We start from the raw sequence: 7,955 nt of genomic DNA, 5'->3' as shown, positions 1-7,955 counted from the left end.
GCTAATTTTCTGTTTGGTTGACTAAATCTGAGACCGTATGAGCGGATGCAAGAGTTGAGATTGTAATTGGTTACTAGCATGAAGGTGATTCTGTGACACTGACAAGTGGTTCCGTCTGTATAAACGGATGTAGAGCTTGTATCCACTCAGCTATGATGAAGATGAGATCGTATATTTGTATCTACTCATGCCGGCAGGGACAGTGGATGCAGGCAACCAAACATGTTTCTTCTTGAGATTATACGTATCCACCAAGTCATGCTAAGAAGAATTTAGACAACCAAACACACCCTAACTCCGAAAAGAATAGTATTTGATTATGAAAATCAAGTTCTGTGTATGACGGTTGATGCCCAAGTCGTGGATGACTGTAGCATGGGCCCACAAAAAATTTTCCCAAAACTTTTTCCTCAAAACTTTTGAGTAAAATTTTTCTCATTAACTTTTCCTTAAAACTTTTGAGCAAATTTTTCTCGTGCAAACTTTTTTCAAAACTTTTTTAAGTCAAACTTTTCTTATGCAAAGTTTTCCAAAAACGTAAAAACATGAGAGAGAATTTTTTTTCCAAAAACGGAAAGTGCAGAGGCTATCAAGGTGGTGCGCGCGTTCTCTTCCTCGCGCGTGCACTAAATAGCAGGGCTCGTTTGGTCATCTATATGAGTGGATGCAATGACCCTGCACCTGTGGATATAATGATCATGTGAAGGTATTTGGTTGTCTATATAGGCGGATGCAGTGACTCTACACCTAAGACTAACAAGTTGACTCATTATAATACTGTAGCAGATGCAATGTATTCACCAAACTAGACTCCATAGAGAAGCTCTATTTAGATGTATCCACCAGATCAGGCTCTAACCATATAATTGCATTTGTAGATGCAGAGATGAACAATATATGTAGACAACCAAAGGACCTTCTTCGTGGAAATATACATACATGTAGAGCCAAGATACCCTGAGACAAATAACCAAACACGTCCTATACGTATCCCCAAGTTAGGATATATTTATATGGACAACCAATCAACCTAAACTAGTTAGGATGAGCTAGCGATCTACAATATCTTCCTTTCCCTTGTTTTTCCCCCCCTTTTTTTTTCATTTCCCTTGTGTTTCACCAAGGTCCGCCGGTTAGGTCCCGATCTAAAATCTGTGAGAGAGGATTCGTTCTTGTGTTCCAAATATTTATTTAACTTCTACTAGTTATGTGCCTGTGCGTTGCAACATGAGTCAAATATTTTTACGCTATAGCACATATCATGGTGAAGTTCTATGTGAGCTTCGTCGAGGTCGATCATAGAATATCTTATGTTCATCTATGGAGGCATGAAGAAACACGTGAAGGTGGTCCCTCAAATCATAGACAACAGCTGCTGCAGTCAATGATGGAGAGCAAACAAGCATAACCAATACAAGTTCAGTGTAGAAGAATGGTTCTCAAGCTGCACTAAAGACAGAAAAAAGAATTGTAGATTACGTGTCAATGTGTAAATATGTGGTACAACATTACTGAAAATAGATCAATATACCTCTTTGCCACCCATTGCAACTTTCATACCGAACAATCAACATGTAAATTGTTAGAACTGTCAAGTTCCAATGGAGCTTGTTCAGTATGTCCTCTTTGGTCAGCACATGCTCTCTACTGAAGGCATTATCTGATATGCACAAAAAATTCTTAACCTGTAGACATTTATGTTCACTATAAGCTAATTGAAGAATATAACTATGTTCAGATACACACTGCTCTTCATATATAGAGTTTGGCCGATTACAACTCTCAAATAGCTTAGACTCCTAACCGAATTAGATTACAATCCAAACCTTCCTAATCTTATCTCTTCCTGCCGACTTGAATACGGAGTCCTAATCCTAACCGACTAAATCCAAACCTTCCTATCTCCCAGAATCCAACTAAAGCAACCTCAAGCTACATCTTGATCTGCTACTATCTTTAGTCGATGCCTACTATAAGTCTTGCCGACCATAACATTAGTCTTACTGGAAACCAATGTTACAAACACGCCATCTCATCTCTTTAATGAGACAACATTAGGAACTATGAATTCAGTGCACACACTGTATTTGTTAATATAGTTAAATGTTTGTGCGTTGTAATGGGAGTTAAAAATTTACACAAAATAATATTATTGACTGGATAAAATACATGAAAAATAATTACCCTGACATGCTAAGAATCACAATATAAAAAATATGTGCCGACTGCTGAACCATGTATCCTATCCTTAGGTTCGTCAAAGGACATAAAGTTAGGTGCCAATATTTAAGGTTTTCATCTATGCATTTTTTGCAGGCTCTATTAAGAACGTCTCACTACATGTTTATCTCCAAATGATATATGAACATCCCAGCATTCAGTTAGCATATGACAGTTCTCATCAATCTGCCTGCTGAAATCCCAGCCCTTAGACATGCTTGAAGGCTCTACCTAGGCAATACAGAATATAGTTTGTCAAAAAAAATCTTTGTTACATGACAATCCAACTAAATAATCTAAGATATTAACCAATTTGCAATTGCACACCTTATCAATTTCCCCCATTGCAGGACTCCTTGCAGTGGACCTGTCTGGCACCTCTTCTAACATGCTTCAGCAAGAAGAAACACAACGAATTAGCATGACATCATCATATTACTGTTGCACCAAGATTGCAGGAAAAATGTGCTAGAACTTTTCTGAAGGAGACCTGCTTATAAGCTCTGCAAGACTTGACAACTGAATGCCCAGTTCAATTATCATGCCATTTCTGTGACTGAAACACATAACCAAATATTATGATGACGGACTATATAAGGAATGACAGAATCAAGGTCTACTTCACCAATGGGATCATGACTTCTATCTTAGGGGGCAGTACTTCAACTGTTAAGGGACAAGAGAACATGTGGAGGGTGCATTGCTCTTCTCTAATTATCAGAATATGCTTGCAACTTTTGACACTTTTAATCAGTGCAAAGGGTTTGTTGTTACTGCCGCTACATAGAAGGAAATTATTGTTTAGCAGAGCAGAAATATGTGCAAGTATCTACACAGGACAGAAAAAGGGACATGATTATACAACAAAAAAACTAAAATCACAGAAGCATACCTTAGCTTTCATCCATGCTTCTACAGAGGTATAATGTGAATTATGGTGAAAATAACATGGGATATATAAAGCAGATATACCCTGTCAATGAAGAAGATGATGCCAAAGCAAGATGAGAAATCTTATAAATTTGTGACACTAAAAATATTATATTATTATCTGTACTAATAAGCAATTGAAGGCAGCTACAAACATAGCCATAGTATCATGAGAAGTAAATAAATTGAGATGCCTAGTCTATCCTGTCAAGTTGCCTTCTACCTTCTTCTTTTGTAACTCCTAGCACACAAAGGTAGTATTTCTTACAAACCATTTCCTTTCTATTGAGAGGAAGTGAATGTATCTGATAATTCAAAACCAAAAAGCCATGTCTGACTTCCATTGTCACACCTTTCATTCAATCATTCGACACAACAATTGGGCACTAAAATTCGTTTATGAAAATCAAAGCTGCAAAAATAACAAATTGTAAGTGCATATGTAACTTCAGTTTCATGTAGCCCAGTTGCATAAATTTTATCAATTTTCAGAAAATACCTACACACCCACTAATGAATGGAAGTGTAACCAGTTAACAAAAATCAGATTGAATGTAAATTAGTACTTCAGTATGAAACAATTATCAACGTAGTGTGATGAGATCATATTGTAAACTGAGGATGCACCATTTCTTTTGCTACATGCTAATATTGTTCACTTCACAGAGGTTATAAACTAAGGGAGTATGATGCCTTGATGAGGAGCCATAACCAATTTTTATCCGAAGTAACAAAAGAACTGCATAATAGCTACAATCTTACTAACAAGCATTTCATCGAGCAGATGGTGAGCACCACAGGCACCACCACCCTGGAAGTGCCCAAATGAAGGGATGCAATCTTTCATGGAAAGAAGGGAATTATAGATACCTTAATGGGGATGGTGCCGGAGTGCATGATGGAGTTGGATCGTTTTCCAACCTCGTCGACCCCACGCCACCCTAGCTCACGGCCACATCATGTCCTCTGCTTCAACATCAAGAACGACTCAAAGCTCAAGGGCCATATCAACGAATGAGTTCATCGTCAACCTAAGCATGCAGCAACAAACACAATACTTAGCGAGTGACGCATTTTTGCTCCTAAGCAAAGGATATTATTGCCGCCAGTGACGCGATTTTGCTCCTAGCCAACCAACGAGCACCTCTTGTGGGCCCACGACAAAGGTGAAGGAGGTTGGCATCAGGTATCCGAGCGGTGAGCAGAGGGTGATCGTGCAGCACATGGCAGGCGAAGGCGGAACCGCAAGATCAATAACGGAACTGGCTTACCGTAGATGAAACTGAACCCTGGATATTTCCTTCCACGGTCGCATCATGGCGCGCGTGCTGCAGAGCGGGAGTACGCTGGAGTCGCGGATCGAAAGACAATTGATGCCGATCGCATCCATGGCGCGCGTGCTGTGGAGCGGGAGCGCTGGAGACGCAACAATTGATACCGTGATGCTCGTGGTGCCGGTCCTGAGCCCAGCCGCGACGCCTTTTGCCGCTGGCGAGCTCCCCAAGTGGGCCACTGTCACCCTTCCCTCTCCCTCAATTCAACGAGCGGGCCACTGGCGATCAAGAGAAGGATAGATCCACCACACCCTAGATCAATGTATTGGAGCACGGATCTAGGTTGCTGCCGCCTAGATCGACACCACTGCGTGCGGATCCAGGCTACTATTGCCCACGGTGACAACGTCAAACTCCTCGACTGTAGCTCGTCCACCTTCTTGATTGCGTGGTAGAGGAGGGGAGGAGGGTGTCGATGTGGCAGGCGGCAGAGGAGGATGAGGATGAGGCGACAGAGGATGGGAGGAGGGTATCGGCGTGGCAGGCAGCAAGGCGGAGGTGTGTGCGCGGGCGGGGGTGTGGCCGGGGGAGGCAGTGCAGGGAGGAAGGGAGGAGGAGGCAACCGTAGTGGCTGGGGAAGCGGCACGGAGAGGAAGGCGCGGGCACTTCGAGTAGTTGGCGAGGAATGAGGAGAGCAGTGTGTGATTTGGGGAGCAAAGCTGCCGAGGAAGGCCGGGAGGGAGATGGAGCGGCACGTACGACCCATCTGTCGACGTACAGGAGCGGGCGGGCGGACGAAGGGCGAGCGAGCAGATGGGGGCAGGAAAAGCTAACGATAGATGGACTACGTCTTTTTTAAGCAGGAGAGAAGTGTATGGCGAATTTGAAAAAAAAAGTGTATGGCGAATCAGTCTTAACCCTAGTGGGTGGGCGGAGCGGCACGAGCTACACAGAATATTTTAGCTACACTTTAGTACTTTGTATCATACTTAAAAATGTGGTTTTATTTAATTTCTAACGTGTTTTAGTCCCTTGTATTTTATGTAAAAGCATTGTAAATTATTCAATTTATAAATCACCACCGGGCGGATGTTTTTATCGGTGTTAATATCAGTATAGTTTAGAGACAGTCTCCCTCGTGACTTTTACCAGAAAGAAAATATATTTTAGTTGGAACCAGATTTTATCGCATTTCGCTAGGTTTAAAGAAAAAGGGTTACACTTTTTGAACCATGTGTTAACACCCAACTATTAGGTCTTGATAGGGAGTAAGGCCAACTCAACAGCTCTATCAAGATCAAACTAATAGGTCTTGTATATTGCTTTATTATGAAAATATTTTTCATAACACATCCGATTATACTATATGCACATGACATATTCATATATTTATTTTTTTAAATCAATGGTCAAAGTTATAGCGTTTTGAATGCATATTTTTTAGGACATCGTGCATTTATAACGGAGAGTAACTCGAGCTCCAATAGGAAGACACTAAGGAGAACGCACGTCTAATATGATTATTGAGGTGGTCTTGCTCTGTAGGTGCTGAGGCCCCATTGTTCAGAAACACGGGCTGAACACAGCCATTAGCATGGTGAAAATGCAACATAAGTGTAAAAATACTAAAATACCTAAATACCTAGATAGAAGTGTAACCATTTTTGCTAAAGTACACCAAGTTCAACATCAAATCAAATTTATTTGTAAAAAAGAACTTCAACGGCATGACATCAAGGTCTTCATTAATTTGGCCAATAAATAGGTAGGTAAGAGCTCATCTACCTGGTCAATTGTAATAAATTGAAACTATCTTGCTTCTTCTGAGAGCAGCAATATTCGTTTCTAGACCATGTAAATATATTACTAGGAGCATAATTTCAGAGATTTTTGCAATCTGTCGTCACTGTAGTTTGTGTTGCTCAGCTCTACTGAAGGATATAACTTAACCATGGTTCACAAATGAGACATATCTTAAAAAAAAGTGCATGGGGTTTAGGGGGCACATGCGCACATGTATTAACTCTGTCAGTTTGCTGCAGTAGTGTAGTGTCCCAAAAATTAGTGGAAGGTCACCACCCAAGTTGTGGTTCAACCAGTAGAGCACCGAAATGCAAATTTTTTAATAATATTATTTTATTAGAAACTTATAAAAATAATAGCTAAATTAAAAAAAATTGTAAGAATAGGTACATGTCATAGCTAAATTTAAAAAATTGTAAAGGTAAGTACATGTCGGCACGTGGAATATCGACAGTTTTCGCATGAGAGATCTCTCGTTAGGTCTTGGTGATGACAATCGAAGGGGGAGTACGAGAAGGTGGACATCTGGCTGCTATCAGTTGGCTGGCGTGCATACCGACAACCTACGTGGCACTAGATCCGGGGGCCTGTTGGCACGCGAAATGCGGACCAAATGCCTATTGACATTCCGCGTGCCTAGGTAGACACCGATAATAGTATCGCAGTAGCGGACAGCCGAGAGGCCTATCGGCACTCCATTTGTCAACAGGCTAACAATTATCTCTTTTAATTAATTTTTATTAATAATTAGGAGAATATCATGTATTTGATGAAATATTTTTATTAATAATTAGAAAAATATCATGTATTTAATGAGGCATAGCGAGAACTTAATATGCATCCTATAAAAGAAGTTGAACTTTTTTAAACTAGAAACTAAAGGCTACACGTAGGTTGAGGCAATGATGCGTGCTGTTGTTGAACGGCCGAAAATGTTTGTTGTTTAAAGAGTTGTCCAAACGGTATCACGGAGTGGTTTATTTTTTACTAATATTTATTTGATGTAATTTTGTTGATATTTCTTTATTTAGTTAATGTAAAATTATGTGAGTATTTTTTAGTGAAATAGCGTTGGGAGGATACAAAATCTAAATTTTCAAATAATAGTAGTTGTAAAGCACAATTATCATAATACCCAGTATGGATGTTATATACGCTAGTAAATATTACATGGGGTATAGAGTTTATCGTCACTGCACGAATGGACTATAATCATAAAAAAATAACGACAATAAATGTTGGCATATACGGTACGTCTAAAGACTAACCTAATATCGTGCCACTGATAAACCTAACATGTCTTAGGGAATTAAAATAGGTTAGATTACAATAGATGCTCTCTACCGAGTGCTCCTAGGATATTTGCCCTTTCTCAAGGCATTGGGGCCCTCCGCCTTAGCGTGACATGCCCTTTCCCGCTTCCTTTTCCTCTCTGCTTCGCGTGCTTGATACGCGGCGCGCTCCTTCGCGGAGTTCTTGATGCGCTCCTCCTCTTGCCGCTTCATCCGTAGTTCCTCCTGATGTCACTCGTAGTTGTGGCGTTCGTAAGCTTTCTTGCTCCATCGTATCTCTATGTCTACCCACTGCTTCTGGTGCTCATTTTGCTCCATGTTGAGCCATTGCATGAAGTCGCAGATAGGTGGAGGAGACTGGATAAAAGAAACAAGAGGGAGGATTAGTTAGAGAGTGCATGACATCGTATGGAAAGCCCCACATGAGTGATCTATG

At 40.6% G+C, this 7,955-nt stretch overlaps 1 long non-coding RNA gene across 3 annotated transcripts; it reads right to left on the bottom strand.

Moving 5' to 3' along the window:
• Positions 1 to 2,068: 2,068 nt before the first annotated feature.
• On the bottom strand, positions 2,069 to 5,302 carry LOC133901188 (uncharacterized). Of its 3 annotated transcripts, none has more exons than XR_009906669.1 (6): positions 4,422 to 5,302; positions 4,021 to 4,181; positions 3,113 to 3,193; positions 2,711 to 2,999; positions 2,548 to 2,611; positions 2,069 to 2,451 (listed from the first exon to the last, which is right to left on the bottom strand). It is a non-coding gene; the product is annotated as an uncharacterized LOC133901188 (long non-coding RNA). The 3 variants fall into 3 exon arrangements; XR_009906668.1 differs by having other exon boundaries at positions 2,711 to 2,776; positions 4,422 to 5,293; XR_009906667.1 differs by having other exon boundaries at positions 2,711 to 3,193; positions 4,422 to 5,301.
• Between the last annotated feature and the right edge of the window lie 2,653 nt (positions 5,303 to 7,955).

Source organism: Phragmites australis, chromosome 20 (assembly GCF_958298935.1).
Source record: "Phragmites australis chromosome 20, lpPhrAust1.1, whole genome shotgun sequence".
Lineage (NCBI taxonomy): Eukaryota > Viridiplantae > Streptophyta > Magnoliopsida > Poales > Poaceae > Phragmites > Phragmites australis.
Note: the sequence above shows the minus strand (reverse complement) of the source record. Positions and strands in the feature narration are given on the sequence as shown.